The sequence below is a fragment of the Theropithecus gelada genome, chromosome 2 (genome assembly GCF_003255815.1).
Source record: "Theropithecus gelada isolate Dixy chromosome 2, Tgel_1.0, whole genome shotgun sequence".
NCBI lineage: Eukaryota > Metazoa > Chordata > Mammalia > Primates > Cercopithecidae > Theropithecus > Theropithecus gelada.
In genome coordinates, this window is record NC_037669.1 from 183863238 (window position 1) to 183890831 (window position 27594).

The following is a 27594-nucleotide window of genomic DNA, read 5'->3' on the forward strand; positions in this document are numbered from 1 at the left end:
CTCAGTTATCATTAAGAAGCACTACTCTAGAGTGCCTTTTAAATATTGTGTATTGGCAACACTCTGATGCGGGTAGGTGGCTAAGAACCATTATCCTCCAAGTTATTATTGAAAAGTGGTACCCTTCAGGTGGGAGCTGACATGTTCGCTCACATGATTGAGGGAGGATGCAAAGTTCTTCTAGAATTAAGGTCCATTCCCTGTTGTTAAGGTGAGGGCACAAGGCTCCTTCCTAAGTAATTAATTAAGCTTCCACTTAAGGGGGAAGGGCGGGAAACTTCAGTTAAAAAACTACTAGAGTTTGTGCTGTACAAGAAAAAAGTGGTTGAGAAATAAGGGATTCCCCCAATTTCTTAGGTATATAAATCCCTAAAATACATTTCAAAATAAACTCAAGCAGGTCATGGAACCCGAGAACTAAAAAGACTTTGAACATATGAGGAAATTGCAGTCTACGCAGGGAGCAGGGCTTGGCCAAGTTACTCAGCAAGTGAGTAGCCAAGAATGAGATTTTAAGACCTCCCAACATGGGCCTTCTTCACCATTGTTCAACTGAAGGTTGAGGCGGGACAGTGATGCTAATTTTGCCTTCCATCTCTGGGAGCTTCTTTCAGAAGCAGTAACAGAAACACCAGGTTTCTGGGACAGTGGCTCCTGCCATTGGAAGAACATTATTTCTAGGACACCCAAATCCAGAGCTTAGTCTAGAAACTCTGGTCAAGAAAGCCAAATATTGCTGAAGAGATTTATAATGAAAAGCATAAAAGTGCTAGTACATGTACCTCAGATAAACCCCCCTCTCCACCTCAGGACTGAGAGAAGCTGGTCAAAACGCTGATTCTAGAGACCCGAGACACTTCTGGGAGAGATTAAGGGATTAAGTGCAAGGATTTTCCCAACGAACCTGAAGCCCAGGGTAACTAATCATTGTCACAAAAGAAGGGACTCCCTTTCCTCAGGGTTAACTAAAAGTAAGGAGCTGCAGGAAAGACTGAACAGGGGTCCAGAAGGGCTGCCTTGAGGCAGGGACATCATGGAGAGCCACAGTCTGAGGAACTTGACTGGCATCCAGCAAAGACAAGGCTTAGCTGAGGCAACCACCGCCTAAAAACACCAATGAAACAGCAGTCACAACTGAACATATTGGGCACTTATCATGGGCCCAACACTTTTTAAAGTGTTCCGTGTACATGACCTTATTTGATCCTCATAGCAGCCTCTGTAATTCTAATAAGAATTAGAGAATGTGGTAGGGCCACTTTCAAAAGTTCTGGGAAAGGATTACTATAAAGGAGAACCCTCCCATTAATAACATTTTAAAAGAGACCAGTACTATTTTGACATCTCACCACTTCTTTGTGTATGTATAAATAATAATTTTTTTTGTATACATGTTAGTTTGAACCAAGGGAAACCTTCCATTTTGTATCTCAAAAATGATCAAATAGCAAAAATTGTATATGGCTCAAATATATATAAAATGTATATTCTTTGTTGGAGGCAAGTGAAAAAGTAGCAGGCAAATACAACAGTGTGGATATGTGCTATGTAAGGAGTAAATACTGTGTATGCTGAAGAAAAAAAGACATGAAAGAGAGTTCTAACCAAGTTTTCAGTGAGGTGAGCAGTCAGGAGAGACCTCTAGAGGAGGTCTCTTTTTTTCCTCTTAGAGGAGAAAACGACATCTATATTAAGACCTGAATGGATGACAGTAAAGGAAATTAATCACTAGGAGCCAGATTTAATAAGTCAGCAATGCTTTGCATCATGATGAAGTAGCTGGTACAGCACTTGCACTGCTACTGTAAACAAGTAAAAAACTGGGCAAAATATATGAGGAAAAAAACCAGTTGCAGACATCGGATAACAGGCATCACAAGATCATAATTACTGGGAATAGGAACACAAAGTGAATCCTTTAATTTATTAAAATCAACACATTTTGAAAGACTGAAATAATAAAGAATATGTTCTCTGATTTTCAGAATTAAATTAGAAATTAAAAACAGAAAGAGATCTAAAAATAAACAACGTAGTTTTAAGTAACTCAGGTTAAAAAAGAAATCACAAGGGGAATTTAATAATATTTTGAACTGAATGAAAATAAAAATAAATGTGTGGGACACAATTAAAATAGTACCTAGAAGATGTATAACTTCAAGTGATTATATCAGAAAGTAATGAAGAGTCAAATCAATGATTTAAACTTACATGTTAATCTGCTACAAAAAGGTGAGACAATAAAATTTCAAGTGAGTGGAAAGAATAAAATAGTAGAGATAAGAGCAGAAATCAGCCAAATAGAAAATGTACAAATAGCAGAGAAAATAAATGAAACCAAAAGCTGATTTTTAAAAACAGAACAATAAAACTAATAACTTCTATCTAAACACACAAAGAAAACAAAGAAGACACAAATTATTTATATCAAGAACAAAAAAGGGAACATGATTACAAATTTTACAGTCACTAAAAGAATAATAAGGTCTATTATAAATAACTTTATGCCAATAAATTTAACTTCTGATAGGAAATGGAAGAATCCTTTGAAAACACACATAACCAAAACTGACAAGAGAAAATAGAAATTCCAAATAGTCTATCTAAAAATAATTTTATTTCTAACTAAAAATGTTTCAGAAAGAAAAATCCCAGCCAAGATGACATCTATGATGATTAATTTCAAACATCTAAGGAAGAAATCTTAATAATTATACATAATCTCTTTCATGAAATAGGGAAAGTGATGGTACATGAGCTGTCACTAGATAGGCATTCAGACAAAACATCAGCAGCACCGCGATGACCCTGCTTTCCTAACGGAGCCTTGTGGCGTCTGCAATTCCACTTCTGGGCACTTATCCAAGAGAAATTAAAGCATATGTCCATAAAAATGCTTGTATACAAATCTTTGCAGAATCATTATTTATGCTAGATTAAAAACTGGTAACAATCTAAATATGCATTAGCAGGAGAAGGTATAAACAATTTTAATACATATATATGGTAAAATACTACTCAGAAACAAAAAAGAATATATTACAGATATATGCAAAAGCATGGATTAATCTCAAAAGCATTACACTGAGTAAAAGTAGCCAGACACAGAAGATTGTGTGTGTGTGTGTGTATATATATATAAATATATATGTGTGTGCATGTGTGTGTGTATATATATACATATATATATATATATCTGAAAGTATAGATTTTTCTCCTGCTAAATCCATGCTCCGTATGCACCATCATTACTCCAGTACCTTGAAGAACTACAGGAATCTGGAAAGGACCTAAAATACCCTATGTTCAAATAACAATAAGCTCAACACCTTTTAAATGAAAATGTTTGCACCCACTGGTGGTAACTTGAAGCCATAGGAGAAAGATAACATTTATTTCTGAAGTGTCAGTTTTGATCAAACCTGCTTTAGTTAGTAAGATTATATATATACACACACAAACGCAGAGACATACACACAAGACCAAAATATGTATAAGAAACAAACACTGATGTACTATGGAATATAAAAATTATAAAGTTTTAAAGATAAAGCATGAGGCTGGGTTGTGGTGACTCACACCTGTAGTCTCAGTGCTTTGGGAGGCCACAAAGAGAGGATCGCTTAAGCCCAGGAGTTTGTGACTAGCCTGGGCAACATAGTGAGCACTGTTTCTACAAATATTTTTTAAAAAATTAGCCGTGCATGGTGGAGTGTGCCTGTAGTCCTAGGTATTCCGGAGGCTGAGGTGGGAGGATCACTTGAGCCCAGAAGTTGTGGGCTGCAGTGAGCTATGATTGCACCACTGCACTCTAGCCTGGGCAGCAATGAAACACTGACTCAAATAAATAAATAACTACATAACGAAAGATAAAGTATGAGATTTTGAAGACATTTTATGTTTTCAGCAGGCTAATTTAACCTAAATTTCTAGGTTTCCTTCACCTCCTGCCCTCCACTTCACGTCTTCTTCCTACCCCTGTGAGAGGTATCTCTATTCATTCTCCTTGGTCATTCAGGGACTTAGATGGGTATGTTTGACAAAGACTGATGAAAGGCATATGCTAACAGGTACCAAGAACTAGGAGATGGTGTCAGATGCTCTTTGGCTTTCCTCAGCATCACCTAACCTGAAGAACCTGGAGGACTCTTGCTTGGGACCCTTCTCAGAAGAAGAAGTTGTCAATCTTGTGGTTTGACCATTCCATTACCACCCTTTCTACTTATTCTATCCATCTTCCATGACCCTGATTGCACCAGGCCACAAACAGTCCTTAGTGCATTGTATACTCAAGAACCTAGACCCAGAGGCTACAGAGAGGGCACACAAACATGTGGACAAGGAACTTCCAAGTTTTTGCGAACACCACTACTAGCTGACTCACTACCTGAATCACCAGGAGAGAATGAACGATGGAAGGGGCATTGATAGTCTCCCATGCTTCTGTGCGACCCAGAGAATATCAGAGCTTCTCAGAGCAGTTACTGGAACATTGGCTCTTCTTTATTTATGGACTTTAGGATCTATATACTTCTTTGTTTTTAATATCACATGTTGTTTCTATCAGAAGATTTTGTAATGAGTCAGTGCTTCTCACTGGAACTAATACTGGTCACAGGGCATGTTTTAAAATTTAATGGGATCATTTGATGTGTTACTGGTATTAGTGGACAAGAGCCAGGAATGACAGACATTTTGCATTGCAAAGGACAGCTCCAAACAACGAAGAATTGTCTTACATTCCATGTAAAAGTTAAATATCCTTTTTTATACTAGTCTGACCCTAGCATTTAACTCTCTCTCTCTCTATATATATATATGTATATATAGAGAGAGTTTAATATATATATACACACACACACACACTCACACTGCTAATGGCATTTGAATTCCATTGTAACACACCTGTGCTGATCTGCATTTGTGGTGCAATATAATTCTGTGAAGAAGTGCAAGCATTTCACTCCTTGCTCATATACTCGAGTGTGATGTGCTCCAGCAATTGCATTGCTAAAATGTTGTTATTTTGTTACAAATTACTTCCCTTTATTTCTTCATGTATTAAGTTCAGGGCATTATATTGCAGTTTGTGAAATGATATGTTTATAGATTACATTATCTATGATTTTTATATCCAGATACTAAATGGGATACCACAAAATGTTTGTTGTTGTTGCTTTTGTTGTGTGCATGTTTGTTTGTGTGCTTTGTTTTGTTTTTTTAGAAAAAACAGCATTCGATCTAAAAGTCAAGAAAATGACGGATATAGGTGATAAATATTGACAGCTTAAACAAAGACTTGAGGGGTGGAAAAGAAAGTCACTGTGGTTATAGAATTAACAGAATTTACAAAGTGATTTGATTCAGTGGATTATAATTAAGCTCTGTTTCAACTTTCCCTTCTGTAGGCTAAATAAACTCAGAGCCATCAACCAACTTGGCCTGCTTTACAAACCTTTTGTCATCGTGGCTGCTGGCTTCAGGAGCACTTCCTTGGGTCTCTAAGTTGTGTTCAGTTATGGCTTTCCAAACAGAGCTTAAACATATTAAGCGAGAAATCAAGTCTCCCAATTCCCACATAATACACCATACACTGGCTCACAGATCTGACCATGTACGTGAATATGCACATGTAGCATACATTATCAGTGGCCTGTCTATATTCTCGCATCTCTTGTATATGTTGAGTGGCTTCCAACTGCCAGCATCTGCATTTCTTTGATTAAGAGTCTTCTTTGGCCACGGAAGCCCATCATGAAGGAGGCTGGAAGTGCAGCCCATCCACATCCCCCAAATAACACTCAACCTGTAACTTCCTGGAGTAGGTATATAAATACTGGAGCTCCCTCATCGCTTATATGGGATAATTCTAAGGTGTGTGCCCAACACTGCTCTCCAGGGTTTCCTCTGCAGAATTAAACTCCAGTCATCCACAGTAATAGATGATTTGATAATCAACCCCAAGTCAGCTGCCTTCCCTGTCTCATTTTCCCCTTCCTTCACCAGTGCTTCTGGCACCTCCCAAATAAACTGCTTTGCTCTTGTATCTTTGTTTCAAGGTGAGCTTCTGGTGAATTCGAACTATGATAATTTGTCATTCGTTGGACTAGAGTCCTCTCATTGTAGAGGTCTGTAGTTGAAGAGCTCAGGCCTAGGAGACAGACCTGGACCCTAGCTCCCATCTGTAACAACTCACCGTTTGAGTTTAGGCATGTTACTTCTCTCTGGGCTTTAGTTTTCTTACCTTTAAAATAAGAATTTGGTTACGTTAGCCTTTCCCAAAATGCACTCATTGGAAGAACACTTGGTTTTTGAAATGTTAATAGTTGTCATGGGGAAAACAGAAGAGAAGGAAGAACATTTCTGGTCTGTATCAGGATTATGCTGAAGTAAAAGTAGGAGTGCCTAGCTCAGTGCCTGACGTACAGTAGTCTTGCAATAAATGGTGATTGATTCTGAATACTAATGAGTTAGCTCATGCTCCACACAGAATTGCCATAGACAGGGGTTCTTAACCTGAAGTCCACGAACTTCCTGAAATTATAATTAGAATTATGTACCCTGTGCTCCTGTGCCCTTTCCTGGGGCAAATTTCTCAGTTTAATTATATTTTTAGGCTCCCTACAAAATTAGCTCTGTATTAAGCCATTTATTCTTATCAGTTGTTTTAAAACATAACAGCAAACCACTACTCCCATTTCAGTGATTGATCATCAATAAGCACTTACTAAACATCTTATCTCCCTTTTGGAGGAACAATTTCTAGGTCTTTGTGTAGTGGTCAGTTGTAGAAGGATATAGTTGAAGAGCTACATAAGAATTTCTGAGATATGAGTACAAATTGAATAAAATGATATTTAAATATAAGAATTCATTTGACAAAGGAAAAAGAACTAATGGGTTAAACAAACAAACAAACAAACAACAACAAAAAAAAAACACAAAAAAACCCCCTGTATGTCACAGGAAGAGGATCGGCATTTAGGTAGAAATTTAAAAAAAGGTGAATCTGGCCAGTTTGATGGAGATATGCTGTGTGTTGGAATGGGGGTGGGATAGACACTAAATGGGTCAGGATGATCAGGCTGCTGTTAGAACACTTTCTCCACTCTTTTCCATTAGAGCAACAGAATACAAGTCTTAGATTAAAATGTTTTGCCCCACCGTCAGTCCATCCATTGGATCAGTGTGTCCTGTTGTTTATTATTATTATTGTTTTAATGTTCACTACATCTGTCTTTGGTGCCTCAATAGCTTGCACAGTCATTTACTATGTGTAAGGCCTTAATAACATTTTTCAGGCTGTTTGGAGATCTGATGTTATCCCAAACCATGAACAGCAGAGCTGTCTTCATATGAATCAACCTCAAGGAGAATGGAACAAACCACTAGAGGTGTTTCCAGCTCCAATGTTTTTTTCAGTGTTTTTCTCCATACAAAGCCTAATCTTTGGTTGTTATTGACAACTGTTATGACCACATTTGAGAGTGTGTGCAAGGAGCCGTGTGGAGGAAGTGTGGAGGCAGAAAGAAAAAGAGACAAATTGGCAGAAATAATTTTAAGTGACGCCTTTTCCCCCAATTACTTAAACTCACCTGGTTTTGTCTACATCAAGAGAGGCATAATTTTCTTATTTTTAAAAACAAATTATGCCTCAGTAGAAAACAAATGCATTATCATGGGTAAAAGGCAAAAACATTGTCAAAATAATTGCTATGGGAGATAGAATCCAGTTTCAGCAAACTCTTTTCAGTTTCTTATAGGCAGCAAATTGTTTTTAATGAGAATAAACTAAACAGTATCATTGGTACAATGACCTCTGCTACACTTTTTCAGTTAGAATTTCTAGCTCAGTCAGTCTTCACATTTTTGTGAGTTAATAACTGAGGATTTTAAGTACTGGTAGTTGTATGCTTAGTAACTATTAAAGAGAAAATACATAAAATGATGTAGTTATTGTTGATACTGGTTGTGGGACCACAGCTGGGACTGTCACCCACAAAACCTATACATAGCCTCCCTCTATAGTCTTTACTTTCTCATGTCAAGGTAGTTTGGTTTCAAGAGCAAGTATCTCAAGAAAACCTGATGTCACCTGTATCATCTTTTATGACCCAGACTAAGGTCACTTGGACTCAGGTGTCCTTGGCTCAAGTCACAGAACTCACTCCTGCTCCCATAACAAACCAACCCAGACTTATTTGCTTCAGGTCAACATTATATTATAAGAAAAATATCTGGGATTAGAGATAGCATTGTGGCCATTTAAAAAAGTACAATCTTGCACAAATAGAAAAAATGGTATCACCATTTTTGTAACATTCTTAAGTGAATATATGAGCTTATTACACCTGGCAATGAGATTTCAGTGTCTCAGTATCACCTCCCCTCATCGAGCTTCTCTGCTGTAGAGCAAATGCAGGTAAAACACACTCCAAAAAGGTCAAGGCAAAGAGGCACTGCTTGCCACCCTTACTATGCCATTTCCACACACGGAAGATTGTCCTTCTTGGTCTCTACTGAGCATACCTTCCAGCACATTCCATATTCTGCCCTTTCTAGCCTTCTTTTAATCCTTCTGCTACATGAGATTTATCCCGCATTCAGACAACAAGGTTGAATGAAAATACGTACCACGTCACAAAACAAAGCATCTCACAAATCAACTCTGGCTACATTTTTTGGCAGAAATAATAACAATGACATATGCAGCTACCAATTTTGAGTACTTACATGCCAGACACTGGGCTAACTGCTTAACAGACTTTAGCTAAAGTAACCATCAATAGGATAAGAAGACAGGTCCTAGCATTATCATATTAAAAAAAAACCAAACAAACAAATCAAAAGGCTCCATGAAGTTTATTATAAATTTGCCCAAAGTCCCAGCTAGAACGTCATGGACTGGAACTCACAGAAACCTTGCTTTTAATCATTATGTTGTTATGCTCCTATACAGGCTAAGATTGTCTATATAATGTGACACTGATGGACTTGCATGATCTGGACCGTATTTTTCAGGTTTAACAGTTTTTCTCCAGCCCTATGCAATCTATGCAATAATAACGTAGTGCATCTTACTATATCCCCTTCCTCCAGAGACACATAGTCACTTTCACTCTTTTGTACATGTGCTTAAGGTATCTTTCTATTTTCCAGTTGGCAAAATAAAAATTCCCTGTGAAATGCCATTTCCTTTAGGAATCCTATACTGACTTCCTCAGACAGTTAAATGTCTCTCCTCTCAATCTCTATGTCACAGAATACATTCCTCTATTAAAGCTTCTCTGAAATCATTGAATTTAATTATCTGGGTGTCTTTTCCACAAGGTACTATACTACACGAGGCCTGAGATGTACCATTTGTCTGCAAAGCTCAAAGATGAACACGGCACTTGTACCAAGTAGTCCTACATTAACTATTTTTTAGAACTTTAGCTTCTTGCCATGATGAAGTGCACTAGCCTTCTTGTACTAAATAATCATAAACCCGGATAAATACTATAACTGTTTTCTGATGTTGAACCAAAGGTAGTGGAAGACTGTGCTCTCTGAGACCTGGGAAACCACAAGATAATCCCCACAATAACCGTGGCTTTCTGCCTGAAGGCACCTTTCAGACTGCAGGGCAGTGAAAAAAAAACCAAAACAGAGCACAGCTACATCACTGAGCTAAAAAAGATAGAGATCAGAATTTAAGACTATTGAAGCAGTCGGAGTTTCTGGAAACAGGATAGGAGGGAAAAGGAAGTTGAGTAGAGAAGGAGTTCCAGAAATCTGCATAGGGAGCCCTTTGAGTCTTTGGCTGAATATTAACCTGTATATATGCTAATTTCATATTTAGCCAAATTTAGACAAATTTCATAAAGCTATGCTAAAAGCATTTACCAGAGGGAAAAAAATACTGGGGAACTGTGAGCTAACCAAACCCCAGGGTTTGCACAGGGCTAGAAGATGATTGCATTCTGATCTGCCACAGTGGAGACATTTTGCTAAACATCCCAGATATGCAATAAAACTTAGAGAAAAGCAACACTTTAGGAATAGAATTAGCAGAACCCTAAGGTAGACATAATTCCAGTCCTAAAAAGTTTATGAATAAATCTCAAAAGGAACATGTTAATCCTTGAGCAAATTCAATGCCGAGTGGAACAAAACACAAAATTCTATTATGAAAGTAGACAAAATTCTCCAAAAACGTAATGTCTACAATATCATCTGTACAATCAAATTTACTATATATGTAAATGAACATAAATATGTGATCCACAACCAGAGAAAAGTCAGAAAAATAGAAACAAAGAAATGGGAAAAGTGATAAAATTAGTAAACAAGAACTTGAAAACAACTATTATAATTATATTCAAGAGTTTAAAGGATAGCATAAGCATAGGGAGAGAATAGGGAATCTTAATAAAGGGAAATGTAGCATAATCAAATGGAAATTCTAGAATTGAGCAATGTAATATTTAAAAGGAAAAAATTATAAGATGAGTTTAATAGCAGATTAGACAGTCCATAAGAAAGGTTAACAAACTAAGATAGAAGAATAGAAATTATATAAATGGGGAGATGACACAAAAAATGCTGAGGGAAGTGAATAGCATCTCTGTGAGCTCTGGGACAATATAAAGGAGTCTAGTATGTGTGTAATTGGAATACCAGGAGGAGACACAAGAGAAGTTGAAGTGGTGAAAAATATTTACAGAAATAATGGTTGAAACCTTTTAAATAACATGAACAATATAAATCTATGGCTACAAGAAATTCAGTGTCCTTCAAGCAAGATAGACACAAAACTAGACCATAGTATATTAGAATCCAATTGATGTAAACCAGTAATATGTAAAATTAACAATAATATGCAAAATTAACAATAAAGAAAAAAATCTTAAAAACAGCCAGAGGGCAGAATAAAGGACATATCAAAAACAAACACGAGAACAACTGATCATCAATTGTTCTCAATTATCAATTATCACTGATTTCTTATCAGAAACTACTCAAATCAGAGAAAATTAGAACATCTGATGTGGTAGCAAGAAAACCTGTCAACTTAGAAATCATATCCAAAGAAAATGTAAAAATGAAGGCAAAATAAAATAGTTTCAGACAGACGAAAGCTGAGAGACTTTGCAACTAGCACATCTTCCTTTGGGCTGAAACTCTCTTTAATGTTCTAGCCCAAAGGAAGATGACATTCAATGGAAACTGAGATCTACATAAAAGAATAAAAAGAGCCAGAAATGGGGCCAGGCGCAGAGGCTCATACCTGTAATCCTAGCACTTTGGGAGGCTGAGGTGGGCAGATCACTTGAAGTCAGGAGTTCGAGACCAGCCTGGCCAACATGGTGAAACCCCATCTCTACTAAAAATACAAAAAATAGCTGGGCATGGTGGCATGTGCCTGTAATCCCAGCTACCTGGGAGGCTGAGGCAGGAGAATTGCTAGAGCCCAGGAAGTGGAGGCTGGAGTGAGCTGAGATCATGCCACTGCACTCCAGCCTGGGCGACAGAGTGAGACTCTGTCTTAAAAACAAACAAACAAACAAACAAACAGAGACAGAGAGAGAGCCAGAAATGGTAAACACATGTATGTATTTGAATTTTTTCTCAACTCTTAAAGTTTTAAAAAGACAACTGACTACTGACTATTTAAAAAGGAAAAACAATGTGTTATAGGGTTCATAGCACATGAACAAGTAAAACACGTGGTAACAATAGCACAAAAGACAGGGCTGAAATGGAGACAGAGTGTTAAAGAGTATTTACTTTATATGTGAAGTGATATATATTATTTGAAGGTTGACAGTGATAAGCTAAAGGTGTGTATTATGAACCCTAAAATTACCTCTGAGAAATAAAGCAGAGGGATGGCTAATAAACCAAAAGGGAAGATAAAATAAAATAATAAAAAGTACTTAGTTGATTCAAAAACAGGCAGAAAATAGGGAGAAAATCATGAAGAACAGAGCCAAAAATTAGAAAGTGAATATCAAATTGGCACAGTAATACTCCACATAGTAATTATATTAAATATAAATAGACCAAAAAATCCCGTCAGAAAAAGATTTTAAGATTTGATTAAAAAGGAAACACTAGCCATGCAGGGTGACTCATACCTGCCATCGCAGTACTTTGGGATGCTGAGGCAGAAGGATCACGCGAAGCCAGGAGTTTGAGACCAGCCTAAGAAAGAAAGCAAGACCTTGACTCTACAAAAAAAAAAAGGAAATAGCTGACTATAAGCTGTTTATAAAGACACATATTAAATACAAAAGACTTATGTTAAATATAAATACATAAAAAATATAAATATAAATATAAGTTAAAGTTAAAAGATAGAAAAAGACAAACAAGGAAATTTAATCATAAGAAAACCAGAGAGGTTCTGTTAATATAAAACAAAGTAGACACAGAACAAGGAGTATCACCAGAGATTAGGAGGGAAATTTCACAATGATTAATAAGTAACAATTCATCAGGAAATCATAAAACATGATCCTAAGTGTGCATGCACCTAAATACACAACTTCAAAATACATAAAACAAAAACTGAGAGAATTGAAAAAAGGAAAAAAATCCACAACTACAGTTGGCAATTTCAAAACTCCTCTCTCAGAAATGAATAGAACAAGAAGGCAAAATCTAATAAGGAGATAGTCTTGAGCAACACTATCAATCAGCTTGCCCAATGGACATTTATAGAAGACTTTACTCAACAACTGCAGTATACAGGTTTTTTTCAAGTACACATGAAACACTTATCAAGAGAAGCAATATGGTAAGCCAAAATCTGAGTGTTCATAAATTTTTAAATGTATACAGAATATAAACATCTATTATATATAGAATATAAAATAGATATATAACTATAATATCTATATAGAATATAGACATATAGTAGATTATATATATCATAGATTCCAGGGGTAATGTGCAGATTCGCTACATGGGAATATTGCATAATGCTGGGATTTGGGCTTCTAGTGAACCTGCTTCTAGTGAACCTATCACTGAAATAGTGAACATAGTATCCAGTAAATAGTTTTTCCAACTCTTGCTCCCTCACTTCGTCTCTCCTTTTGGAGTCCCCAGTTTCTACTGCTTCTATCTTGATTTCCATGAGAACCTATTCTTTAGCTCCCACTTGCAGGTAAGTGAGAATATGCAGTATTTGATTTTCTGTTTCTGCATTAATTCACTTAGGATTATTGTCTCCAGCTCCATCTATGTTGTTGCAAAGGATGTGATTTTATTCGTTTTTATGGCTATGTAGTATTCCATGGTGTACATGTAGCACATTTTCTTTATCCAATACACCATTGATGGACACATAAGTTGATTCCATGCCTTTGTTATTGTGAGTAGTGCTGTGATAAACATATAAGTGCAAGTGCTTTTTTTTTTTTTTTCCTTTTCAGGTCAGATGGATAATGTGCTGATGTCATAATAAGATTCAGAGGGTGGCACATCTCACACATGTGCATGAACATCCAATCATCATGTTCATGAACTACAAAAGGATCTGCAGGTATCTTTTTGATAGAATAATTTATTTTCCTTTAGGTAGATACCCAGTAATGGGAATTGCTGGGTTGTATAGTAGATCGATCTATTTTTAGTTCTTTGAGAAATCTTCATATTGTTTTCCATAGGGGTGGAACTAATTTACATTCCCACCAACAATGTATAAGTGTTCCTTTTTCTCTGCATCCTCACCAACATCTGTTATTTTTTGACTTTTTAGTAATAGCCATTCTAACTGGTGTGAGATGGTATCTCCTTGTGGTTTTAATTTGCATTTATCTGATGATTAGTTATGTTGAATTTTTTTTCATATATTTATTGGCTGCTTGTATTTTTTTTTTCAAGAAGTGTCTGTTCATGCCCTTTGCCCACTTTTAATGTTTATTTCTTATTGACTTACTAATATTTCTTATAGATTGCGGATGTTAGACCTTCACTGGATGTATAGTTTGCAAATATTTTCTCCCTTGTTGTAGGTTGCCTGTTTACTCTGTTGGTTGTTTCTTTTGCTGGGCAGAAGTTCTTTAGTTTAATTAAGTCCCATTTGTCTATTTTTGTTTTTGTTGCATTTACTTTTAATGTCTTAGTCATAAATTCTTTGGCTAGGCCAATGTCCAGAAGAGTATTTCCTAGATTTTCTTCTAGCATTTTTATAGGTCGAGGTCTTACATTTAAGTCTTTAATCCATTTTGAGTTAATTTTTGTATATGGTGAGAAGTAGGGATACAGTTTTATTCTTCTAAATATGGCTAGCCAATTTTCCAAGAACCATTTATTGAATAGGGTGTTGATATAGCTTGATATTTGTCCTTGCCAAAATCTCATGTTGAAATGTAATCCTAGCTAGGCATGGTAGCTCATACCTGTAATCTCAGCACTTTGGGAGGCCAAGTCAGGTGGATCATCTGAGGTCAGGAGTTTGAGATCAGCTTGGCAAACATACTGAAACTCTGTCTTTACTAAAAATACAAAAAATTAGCCAGGTGCAGTGGTGTGTGCCTGTAGTCCCAGCTACTTAGGAGGCTGAGGCAGGAGAATTGCTTGAACCTGGGAGGTGAAGGTTGCAGTGAGTCGAGATCCTGCCACTGCACTCCAGCCTGGGCGAAAGAGTGAGACTCCATCTCAAAACAAACAAAAGGAAGAAAAGTAATCCTCAGTATTGGAATTGGGGCCTGGTGAGAGGCGTTTGGGTCATGGGGGCAGATCCCTCATGGATTGCTGCTGTCCTTACTGTAGTGAGATCTCAAATGATCTGGTTCTTTAAAGTGTGTGGTACCTCTTCCCTTCTCTCTTGCTCCTACTCCTACCATATGAGATGCCTGCTCCCCCTTCACCTTCCATCATGATTGTAAGCTTCCTGAGGCCACTCCAGAAGCTGAGCAGATGCTGATACTATGCTTCCTGTACAGCTTGCAGAGCTATAAGCCAATTAAACCTTGTTTCCTTATAAATTACCCAGACTCAGATAGTTGTTTATGACAATGCAAGAACAGCCTAAGACAGATGTTCTTTCTCCATTGTTTATTTTTGCCAACTTTGTTGCAGATCAGTTGATTGTAGGTGTATGGCTTTGTTTCTGTGTTCTCTATTCTGTTCCATTGGTCTATGTGTCTGTTTTTGTACCAGTGCCATCCTGTTTGGATTACTCTAGCCTCCTAATATAGTTTGAAGTCTGGTAATGTTATGCTTCTGGCTTTATTCTTTTTGTTTAGGATTGCTTTGGCTATTTGGGCTCTTTTTGGTTCCATACAAATTTTGGACCAGTTTTTTCTAGTTCTGTGAAAAACGACAATGGCAATTTGATAGAAATTGCTTTAAATCTGCAATTTACTTGGGAAGTATGGCATTTTAATGACATTGATTCTTCAATTCCATAAGCATGGAATGTTTTTCCATTTATTTATGTTGCTTCTGATTTCTTTCAGCAAGGTTTTGTAGTTCTCCTTGTAGAGATCTTTGACCTCCTTGGTTAAATGTATTCCTAAGTATTGTGTGTGTGTGTGTGTGTGTGTGTGTGTGTGTGTCTATTGTAAATGGGATTGATGTCTTAATTTGTTTCTTAGTTTAAATGTTATTGGTGTATAGAAATGCTACTTATTTTGCAGATTGATTTTGTATCTTAAAACTACTGAATTCATTTATCAGCTCTAGGATTCTTTTGGAGAAAATTAGAGCTTTCTAGGTATAGGATCTTGTCATCAGCAAACAGAAGATTTGTCTTCGTCTTTTCATATTTTGGTGCCTTTTATTTCTTTCTCTTGTCTAATTACTCTGGCTGGGACTTCTAGTACTATATAGGAGTGGTGAGAGTGGATAACCTTATCTTGTCGTAATTCTTAGGGGGAGTGCTTTTAACTTTTGCCTGTTCAGTATGATGTTGGCTGTGAGTCTGTCATATATGGCTCTTATTATTTTGAGGTATGTTCCTTCAATGCCTAGTTTGTTGAGGATTTTTGTCATGAAGGGATGTTGGATTTTACTGAACACTTTTTTTTTTCTGTGCCTATTGAGATCATATAGTTTTCTATTTTAATTCTGTTTATGTGGTGAGTCACATTTATTGATTTGCATATATTGAACTATTCTCGAATCCCATGAATAAAAACCACTTGATTGTGATAAATTATCTTTTTGATGTGTTGTTGGATTCAGTTGGCTAGTATTGTTCTGAGCATTTTTATGCCTGTGTTCATCAGGGATATGGGCCTGTAGTTTTCTTTTTTGGTTGTGTCTTTGCCAGATTTTGATATCAGGATAATATTGGTTTAATAGAATGAGTTAGGGAAGAATCCCTCCTTTTCAATTTACCAGCTGTTCTTTGAATGTCTGGTAGAATTTGGTGGTGTATCTATTTGGTCCAGGGCTTTTTTTTGATGGTAGATTTTTTTATTGCTGATTTACTTTCATATCTTGTTATTGGTCTGTTCAAGATTTCAATTTATTGGTGGTTCAATCTTGGGAGGTTGTGTTTCCAGGAATTTATTTCTATTTCCTCTAGGTTTTCTAGTTTCTATGCATAGAGATGTTGACAGTAGTCTTTGAGGATTTTTGTATTTCTGTGTTGTCAGTTGTAATGTCACCTTTGTTATTTATGATTGTGCTTATTTTAATCTTCTCTCTTTCCTCCTTAGTTAATCTAGCTGGAAGTCTATTAATTTTGTTTATCCTTTCAAAGAACCAATTTTGAAAGGTTCGTGGATCATTTTTAAGATTTTTTCATTGATCATTTGTATGTTTTTTTTGTTTCGTTTTTGGTCTCAAATTCATTCAGTTCGGCTCTAATCTTTGTTATATCTTTTCTTCTGCTAGCTTTGAATTAGGTTTATTCTTGTTTTTCTATTTCCTTTAGGTGCAAAATTAGGTTGTCAATTTGGAATTATTCTATCTTTTTAATGTAGGAATTTGTGTTATAAACTTTCCTCTTACACTGCTTTTGCTGTATCCCAGAGGTTTTGGTATGTTGTGCCTGTCTATTTTTGTTTGTTTCAATTTTTAAAATTTCTGCCTTAATTTCATTGTTTATTCAAAAGTCATTCAGGAGCAAATTGTTTAGTTTCCATGTACTTGTGTCATTTTGAGAGTTTCTATTGGCACTGATTTCTAATTTTATTTCACTGTGGTCCAAGAAAATGCTTGATATGATTTTCATACGTTTGAGTTTATTGAGACTTGTCTTATGAACAAGAATGTGGTCAATTTTAGAAAATGTTCCATATACAGATGAGAAAAATGCATTTTCTATGGTTGTTAGGTGAAATATTTTGTGTATGTTTATTAGGTCTATTTGATCAAGTGTCTGATTAAAGTCCAGGGTTTCTTTGTTAATTTTCTGCTTTGATGATCTGTCTAGTGCTGTTAGTGGAGTGCTGAGTCCCTTACTATTATTGTATAGCTGTCTATCTTTTTTTTTTTTTGGGTAGGTCTAGTATCCTTGTTTTTTTTTTTTTTTTATGTTCCGGGATACATGTGCAGAATGTACAGGTTTGTTACATAGGTAAATGTGTGCCATGGTGGTTTGCTGCACCTGTCAACCTAGCTATTAAGCCTATTAAGCCTTGCATCCATTACCTATTTGCCTGGATGCTCTCCCTCCCCTCGCCCAGTCAACAGGTCCCAGTGCATGTTGTTTTCCTCCCTGTGGCCATGTGTTCTCATTGTTCAACTCCCACTTATGAGTGAGAACATGCACTGTTTGTTTTTCTGTTCCTGTGTTAGTTTGCTGCAGATGATGGCTTCCAGTTTCATCCATGTCCCTGCAAAGAACATGATGCCATTGCTTTTTACGGGTGCATAGTATTCCATTGTGCATATCTACCACATTTTCTTTATCCAGTCTATGATTGATGGGCATTTGGGTTGATTCCATGTCTTTGCTCTTGTGAATAGTGCCATGATAAACATATGTATGCATGTATCTTTATAATAAAATGACTTATATTCCTTTGGGTATATACTCAGTAATGGGATTGCTGTGTCAAATGGTAATGGTATTTCTGGTTAAAGATCCTTGAGGAATAACCACATTGTCTTCCACAATGGTTGAACAAATTTACATTCCCAACAACAGCGTAAAAAGTTCCTATTTCTCCACAGCCTCACCAGCATCTGTTGTTTCTTGACTTTTTAATAATCCCCCTTCTGACTAGCATGATATGGTATCTCATCGTGGTTTTGATTTGCTTTTCTTTAATGATCAGCAATGTTGTGCTTTTTTTCATATGTTTGTTGACCATATAAATGTCTTCTTTGGAGAACTGACTGTTTGTGTCCTTTGCCCACTTTTTGATGGGGTTGTTTGTTTTTTTCTTGTAAATATTTGAAGTTTCTTGTAAATTCTGGATATTACACTGTTGTCAGATAGATAGATTGCAATATTTTCTCCCATTCTTTAGGTTGCCTGTTTTCTCCGAGGATAGTTTCTTTTGCTGTGCAGAAGCTCTTTAGTTTAATTATATCCCATTTGTCAATTTTAGCTTTTGCTGCAATTGCTTTTGGTGATTTCATTATAAATTTTTTGCCCATGCCTATGTCCTGAATGGTATTGCCTAGGTTTTCTTTTGTGGTTTTTATGGTTGTAGGTTTTACATTTAAGTCTTTAATCCATCTTGGGTTAATTTTAACATAAGGTGTAAGGAAGGGGTCCAGTTTCAGTTTTCTGCATATTGTTAGCCAGTTTTCCCAGCAGCATTTATTAAATAGGGAATCCTTTGCCCATTGCTTGTTTTTGTCAGGTTTGTCAAAGATCAGATGGTTGTAGATGTGTGGTCTTATTTCTGATGTCTCTATTCTTTTCCATTGGTCTGCATGTCTGTTTTGGTACCACGCTGTTTTTGTTATCATAGCCTTGTGGTATAGTTTGAAGTCAGGTAACGTGATACCTCCAGCTTTGTTCTTTTTGCTTAGGATTGACTTGGCTATACAAACTCTTTTTTGGTTCCATATGAATTTTAAAGTAGTTTTTTCCAATTCTGTGAAGAATGCCTATGGTAGTTTGATGGGAATAGCACTGAATCTATAAATTACTTTGGTCAGTGTGGCCATTTTTGCAATATTGATTCTTCCTATCCATGAAGATGGAATGTTTTTCCATTTGTTGTTGTCCTCTCTTATGTCCTTGAGCAATGGTTTGTAAATGAATTTTCTTAGGGTTTCCTTGTCTGGGAAATACTTTATTTCTTCTTTGTTCTGAAGCTTAGTTTGGCAGAATATGAAATTCTTGGCTGGTATTTTTTTTTTATTTAAGGAGGCTAAAAATAGGCTCTCCTCTGACTTCTAAGATTTCCGCTGAGAAGTTTGCTGTTAGTCTGATGGGATTTCGTTTATTCCTAATTTGCTTCTTTTCTCTAGCTGCCCTTAAGACTTTTTTCTTTTGCATTCACCTTGGAGAGTTCAATGATGCTATGTCTTGGTGATGGCCATCTTGTATAGTATCATTCAGGTTTTCTCCGAATTTCTTGTATCTGAATGCCAACCTCTCTAGAAAGATTAGAGAAATTTTCCTCATCCCCTAAAATTGTTTTCCAAGTTGCTTGTTTTTTCTTCTCCTCTCTCAGAAATGCCAATTAGTCATAGGTTTGGTCACTTTACATAATCACATATTTCTTGAAGGCTTTGTTGATTTTTTTAAAGTTATTTTTTCTTTATTTTTGTCTGACTGGGTTAATTGAGAAGATTTGCCCCGAAGCTCTGAAATTCTTTGTTTTGCTGGTTCTATTCTGTTGTTAAAGCTTCTAACTGTATTTTGAAATTCCTTTAGTGAATTTTTCTTTTTTATAGATTAATTTTTAATTTTTAAATTTTTTAAAATTTTTCTTAGTGCAGAGATGAGGTCTCACTATATTGCCCACGTGGGTCTCAAACTCTTGTACTCGAACGACCATCCTGCCTTGGCCTCCCAAACTGTTGAGATTATAGGCGTTAGCTACCACACCTGGCCCCTTTAGTGAATTTTTCCATTGCAGGACTTCTACTTGGTTTTTTTCTTAATGTAACTATCTCACCTTTCATACCCTGAGTAGTTTTTTTGTTTGTTTGTTTGTATTGGGTTTCAACTTGGATTTCGTTGGGTTTCCTTGCAATCCACATTTTGAATTCTTCCTCTGTCATTTCAAACTTTTCAATTTGGTTAAGATCTATTGTTAGAGGGCTGATGTGATCCTTTGGAGGTGTCAAGACACTCCGGCTTTTGGCACTGCTGAGTTCTTGCACTGATTCTTTCTCATCTGAGGGAACTGTAACTTCTTAATTTTGAGTTTGGATAACACTTTTTAATTTTTAATTTGTTTCCCTTTAGTGTATGAATGTGATAATTGTTATGTGTAATCATTTGGCTTTGTTTCTGGGTGCTTTCAGGGGACCGAGGCACTGTATAGGTTCCTTGGTTGTGGATAGCTTCTGTGTGATGTTTTTCTCATATGCTACTTTTTGTAGTCATGTATTGAATGTATGAGCCAACACACTATATCTTGTGGGGCTGAGGTTGCAGAGATGTCAGGAAGTTTATCTCATTGACTAATAGCCTTTCTGGTAGCAGGTTTTTAATTTTAGTGGTTCAGTTCAGGCTGAAGGCCAGTAGGAGGCCCTTAAGAGTAAGATCCCACTGGCCCTCAGGTAGGCTGATGTCTGGTGGTAACTCCTGTCCTATGGAGGAAACAGGGGGCAGAGGTGGGAAGAGATAGTGTTGGGATGTGCTGAGGTCTTGGGGAAAGCAGTGGGAATCGGGGATGTGTGCATCAGCTCCTCTTCCTGAGCTAGAAGTAAAGGGACCACCTCTGAGGGCAACCACAAAAATGGGCTCCGGGAAGGACTTCTTCCCCGAGTCCAGTCCAGGACAGGCAACTCCACAATTTGTCTGTCCTCCATTGTAAGAATCCTCCCACTCTGTGTAGGCAGCGGGAGTTGGCCCTTGCCCTCTGTGTAAACCCAAGCATCTTGAGATCACCTTCAGCAGAGTGGAGCAACCAAGAAAGAGTGAAAAACACTCTGTGAGTAGACACACTAGAGCGAAAAACACTCTGTGAGTGTACACACTGCTCCCCAGAAGGAAGATCCACTACGTGTCCGTAACAGTGTACAGCGGGGTGGGAGATGACCCCCTCTCCATGCCTGTTCCCGGGCGATGGGTGTTGCCACGTTTAGTGGTTGGTGCTGTGCCTTCCTTTTCTTTGTTCTGAGGAGGTTTTAGTGGGCTGTACTCCCCCATCCTTATGGGTGGCCCATACCCAGGTTTAGGCCTGCATGGGTCTCACAGCTTCCCAGGAACCCACCAGTTCCCTGTGCTTGCCGAAGTTACAGTGGAATATATTTTTGTCCATAATGTAATTAAATTGGAAACCACAACAGAAATATGTATGGAAAATCTTCAATAATTTGGAATTAAACAACGTATTTTTAAATACAAAATATGTCAAATAAGAAAACATGAAGGAAGTCACTAAATATTTTGAACTTAATTATAATGAAAATACAACAGATCAAAATTTCAGGGATGTAGTTAAAATAGTTCTTATGGGGAAATTTACGGATGTAAGTGGGAGAAGGTTTAAAAGCAATGTATGTTTACTTCTTAAGAACTTAGAAGAAAGAAGAGCAGGTTAAATCCATAATAAACAGAAGGAAGAACATAGAAAAGATAAAAACAGAAATCAACTAAATAGAAAATGAACAAACAATATAGAAAATTAATAAAAAGCAAAGCTACTACTATGAAAAGATTAATAAGATTAATAGACCTCAAGCACATAGCCTTGCTTGATTACAAAGAGATTACTAACATTGGAACACTATTTTATTATCTATAGACATTTAAAAAATCTTAATACCTAATGCCAGTAAATTAAGTAATTTAGACAAAACTGGCAATTTTTTTGAGACACAAATTACCAAAACTAATTAGAAAACAATAAAAAATCTAAATAGCCCAATATCTAGTAATGAAATTAAAATAATTACTAGAAAGGATTCCAAAAAGAAAATTTCAAGTCTTTATGACTTTACTCATCAATTTCATCAAATGTTTAGAGAAGAAATGAGATTGTTTTATAACAAATTCTCCAGAAAAAAGAAGGGACAGGATTTCTCAACACATGTTATGATAATCTTGTTTCCAAAATCAGACACATTATAAGAAAACCACAAACCAGTATCTCTCATAAATGTAGATATGAATTTTGTTAAAAGTACATCATTAAATAGAATCTAACAATGTCTTAAAAAGAATAATATATCAAAACCAAGTGGGGCTTATCTTCAGCGTCTTAGTCAGTACTTTGTGCATAATGAACAGAAATTTATTTTTTATAATTCTTAAGGCTGGGAAGTCCAAGACTGGAGAGGGGTGGGGTGGGGGGTAGGCAGCTACATCTTGCAAGAGCCTTTGTGCTGCACCTTCCCATGGTAGAAGGTGAAGGGCAAGAGATGGAGAAAAAGACAGGGCCAAACTCATCTTTTTATAATTAAACCTACTCCCAAGATAACAGCCTTAGTCCATTCATAAAGGCTCCACCCTCATGGCCTAATTACCTCTTAAAGGTCCCACCTCTTAACCCTGTTACATTAGGGATTTAGTTTCCAACACATGCTTTGGGGACAAAGTCAAAATGTCCACTTTGCTTGTATTCAGAGTTGAACTGGAGTTCCTAACCAGTGTCTTAAAACAAGAAGAAGAAGAAAGAGGACAGGAAGGAGAGGAAGGGGGAGAGGGGAGAAGAAAGAGAAAGAAAGAAAGATAGAAAGGCCAAGCATATAGATTGAAAAAGAAGACTTGGCGGGGTGCAGTGACTCACGCCTGTAATCCTAGAGCTTTGGGAGGCCAAGGCAGGTGGATAGCTTGAGCCCAGAAGTTCAAGACCAGCCTGGGCACCATGGCAAAACCTTATCTCTACAAAAATAAAATTTTAAAAATTAGCTGGGTGTGGTGGCACATGTCTGTGGTCCCAGCTGCAGTGAGCCAAGATCATGCCATTGCACTCTAGCCTGAATGACAGAATGAGATCCTGTCTCAAAAAAAAAAAAAAAAAAGAAAGAAAGAAAGAAAGAGAAAGAAAGGAAAGAAAGAAAAAGAAAAACAAGACTTAAAAACTATCTTTATTGGCAAATAGAGAGAATCCTAAATAATCCTTTGAAAGTACAAGAGCTAATGAATAAAGTTAGCAAGGTTGCAGGATACATGATCAGTAGAAAAACCAATTGTATTTCCATACAAAACAATTTAAAATAAAATTTTAAAATTAAAACATTTTAAATTACAGAAAATTTATTTACAACAATATTTTCAAAGCATAAAATCTTTAGGGATAAATGTAATGCAGTATGTGCACATCTCTATACTGAAAACTACAAAATATTCCTGAGAGAAATTTTAAAAGACTTAAGTGAATGGCATGGTATACCATGCTCATTATTTGAAAGGCTAAATGTTGTTAAAATATTAATTCTCCTCCAGTTGATCTATAGAATCAATTTAATCCCAATCAAAATCCCAGAATGCTTTTTTGCATAAATTAGTAAGCTGAATTTAAAATGTATATGGAAATGCAAAGAACCTTAAATAGCCAAAACAATTTTATAAGAGAAGATAAACTTTGGAAGGCAGATACTACCTTATTTAAAAACTTATTAAAAGCTATGATAATCAAAACAGTGTGGTATTAGGGAAAGACAGACAAATAGATTCATGGAACAGAACAGAAAGTACAGAAGTAGACCCAGATGTATATGGCAAGGTGATATTTTACCAAAGTGCCAAATAAATCTAATGAAGAAAGACATTCTTTTAAACATGTGGTGCCGCAAAAACTGGCTACCTATAGATAATAAAATAAACTTAAATCCATAGCTCACATCATACTATAGCACTAACTTGAGATATATTTTAAACATAAAAGCTAAAACTATAAAACTTTTAGGAAAAAAAATATATATGCTATACATATATATGTATATATGTATATACACACACATATATATGTATATGACTTCTATTATATATAGTTATAGGTGAACAATTTTTATACTTCAAGAATAAAAAGACTTTACAGTTATGCTTTATAATTCTTATGATATTTTTTAGTTGACAAAGTACTTTTCTACCAATGTTTTTATGTGGACTTTACAACATTACCCCATGAGATTAAACAGTATTAGGATTATTTTTCTAATCTTACAAATGTAAAAATGAAGCTCAGAAATGTGTGTTTTCCAATAGAACTAGAACTGAGTCCTGAGTCTTTGAGGCACCCAGTTCATCATCATTGCCATCACACTGGCTGGTATGCTTCACTTAGGTTGTTCTCTGATATGCCTCTTCTTATGGACTGACTCCTCAGGCTTACCTCTTAATTAGAACAGCCCTAGCACAATACTAAACCCCTTTCCTTGCCAAACTCCAGCTCTGAACGTCTTGTCTTTCCAATTCTAGATTACAGTATTAAACTGTGACTGAGCCTGAATGATCCCATATAGTCCTTCCCAGGTAAGAAATTCATTAGATGACGGTTTCTTAATCATAGCTCAGCTGTCTCCTTGGGTTATTTATGTGATTCTGGGCATGTCACAAAAAGAATGTTGTTGAAAAGCAATGTAATAAGTATGCATCAATCCTGTATCCTTTCTTATAAATAAATTTCAAGAGGGTCTGCCTTCTGGAAGGAAGCAGCACTTTGCTACAGAGGCAAACACATCCCTTGGCATTTTATGAATCCCTTCTGAAGGCAATGGAGAGATAGCTCATCTTAGTGACAGATCTGTCACAGGCAGTAAGAGGGCAACAGGGAGTTGGACTGTTGCCTATTACTGTTATTATTATTGCTGTTGTCATTATTATGATCGTGTTACACATTCACTTAATGGTAACAACAGGGCCTGGCCCCAAAAGAAGACTCAATAAAAGATGTAAACTCTGCCCAGAGGCCTCATTTTTAAGTCAGATATTTTTCCGGCCCTCTGGTGCCTGTTTTGGGTATCTGTCTGTGTGCTGACTAGCCTGGCCAGAGAAATGTCAATAAACTGTGCACACAGAGGAATTTTCTCTCTCATGTATGCTTTACTTTTGATAAGCTGGGGCCTATTCTCAAGATAACATGACAGATTTATTGACATAATCATGCATATACTTCCATCTTCTTAAATAGGTCTTGAAGAACCTAATAAAATGCCTGGGGTTGAAAGTGACCTCAGAGATCCAACTACATAGTGCTCCAATTCTGCCCTTCAGTCGCCATCCTGCTTATGCTTGAGTGCCCCTAATGTTGGAAAACACAGCGCCTCCTGAAACAGTCCATTCTGTTCTTAGGTAACTCTGATAGAAAGTTTCTTCTTTTCATTAGTTCTTAAGTATCTGCTGAGTCACCTCCCTTCTCTTTTCAGAGAGTGGCATTCTCTAATCTGTACAGGAAAACAGGTTTCTCCTATCTTTGTCCATGACTCTGCCCTCACTGGAGTTCTCCGTAGCACTGGGGAGTTCTCCTATTGCTCTGGTTTCTCTATGGCTGCCCTGCAAATCCTCTGGGCATCACCTGGAGCTCATGCTCCAGGAAAGGGGCTGTTGCTTAATAAGCCTCCCCAAAATATAGTGACTTAAAACAATGATCCATTATTTGTTATGATCTGAAGTGCTGGTTGAGGAGTCTGCTCTGTTGGTTTCACCTGGGATCCCTGCTGAGACATTCAGTTGGAAAGCTTGGCTAGGCTAGAAGAGGCAACATGGCCTGACTGTCAGGTATTGCAGTTGGTGCTGACAGTGACTAGCACTCCTTGGTTCTCCCACAAGTGGTTGCTCATTCTTCCCTAGGCTCAACTGGCATTCTTACATGGTCTCTGGGTGGCTTTCCAAGGTGGCAAACATGGAGCTTACAAGGCCTCTTAAGGCGTAACCTTCAAAATAGCACATTATTTCTGACACATTCTATGGGTTAAAGCCAATCACAAAGCCAGCCCTGCTTTAGGGTGGGGAAATCGACTCCATGTCTTAATGGAGTGTGGCATATTTTTCGGTCTACCAATGCCCTGCCTGCTAGAACACACGGAAGACTGAAAGTATGAGTGGAGCACAAGGGCTTCCTCCTCTTTTTTCACTCTGTTTCTTCATTGTCTTAACACTAGTCTCTCTGGGTATATGATGTCATGCAAATTTCTTTTCTAAGGAGTTTCAATTATTTCGAAAGAGAATTATTACACAAAAAGGAAGACAGCATAGTTGTAGTAAATGTAAACATTGCTTTGAATCTCAAAAATGAAGGAACTTAAAGCCTGTGAGTGAGTCCTCTGTGGCCATTTTACCAAATCTCAGTCTGGATCTTCGGTCCTCAGGTTCAATAATTCCTGCCTCTTTCATACCAAGGGCCTCAATGTTCAATGGTCTCTATCCAAATTTCCACTCCCTCCACTTTCTTCTAGGAAACCTTACCTCTTTACAAAGGATGAGATTCCCCTTACTCAGATTCTTCATCTTTTCCAGATACAAAAAGGGTTTAAGATGGAAGCACGTGATCTTAGCACCCCAATCCTTCACTGATGTTGGTCATCAGTCAAATTTCAGACAGGCAGGCCCAGAATTCCTGGGGCAAAGTGAACAGAGTGTCCCATTCTAGAGTTTTGTATTTGATGGCAGCTTGTGAAAGCTGAGGCTGTCAGTTATTCTCTCCAGGAACCTATTAAAATAAGATCAGCTCCTAAGTACAAACAAGAGTTGTGTGTGTGTATGTGTGTGTGTTTGTGTGTATCTGTGTATGTGTGTGCATGTACATGTGTGCACATGTGTGAATAGGTTTAGAAGTGGGTTTTGAGGACAGTTCAGGTAGAGTGGGTTTTTATCAGTTAAGCATGGAGTCAATTTGTCAGTTGAAAATGAAGTCAGTGAAGCCCCCACTATTGAGTAAGAAGTGTCTGGCTTCTTTTCTACTCAGCTTTGATCTCTGCCGGAATCATAAAAGTCTCATGCTGCAGACTGGATTCAGTGGTTTCCAACCCCAACCACACATATACATACACAGACACACACATCTCTGAAGGGACGTGCTGACTCTTTTTACTATGTCTTAGAGGAAATCTACCTTCTTATAATCTCCACCCACCTACAATAATTTTCTGCTGCGGACACACAGATAAGGTCTAATTCATCTTTTTATGAGAGGCTTTTGTGTATTTCAAGATAATTACCACCAGACACAGTGGCTTATACTGGTAATTCCAGCAATTCAGAAGGCCGAGGCAGGAGAATCACTTGAGGTCAGGAGATTGAGACCAACCTGGTGACATAGTGAGAGCCATCTCTAAAAAACAAACAAAAAACTAAAATAAAAGTTAGCGGGGTGTGGTAATGCATGCCTGTAGTCTCAGCTATTTGGGAAGCTGAGGCAGGAGGATAGCTCCTTGAGCCCAGGAATTCAAGGCTGCAGTGAACTATGAGTGTGCTGCTGCAACTGCAATCTAGCTTAAGCAACAGAGTGAGATTTCACCTCTAAAAGTTAAAAAGAAAAATATAATTACCATGTACTTCACAAGTTTTCTACTGTCATAGCTAAATATTGAGGCTGGTTGAATACAATATTACCTGACAAATGCCAT

The 27594-nt window shown here is 37.0% G+C and overlaps 1 non-coding gene across 1 annotated transcript; it reads right to left on the reverse strand.

Annotated features, from left to right (window-relative positions):
* Window positions 1-13423: 13423 nt before the first annotated feature.
* LOC112619946 lies at window positions 13424-13528 on the reverse strand. The gene has a single exon (XR_003118418.1). It is a non-coding gene; the product is annotated as a small nucleolar RNA U13 (small nucleolar RNA).
* Between the last annotated feature and the right edge of the window lie 14066 nt (window positions 13529-27594).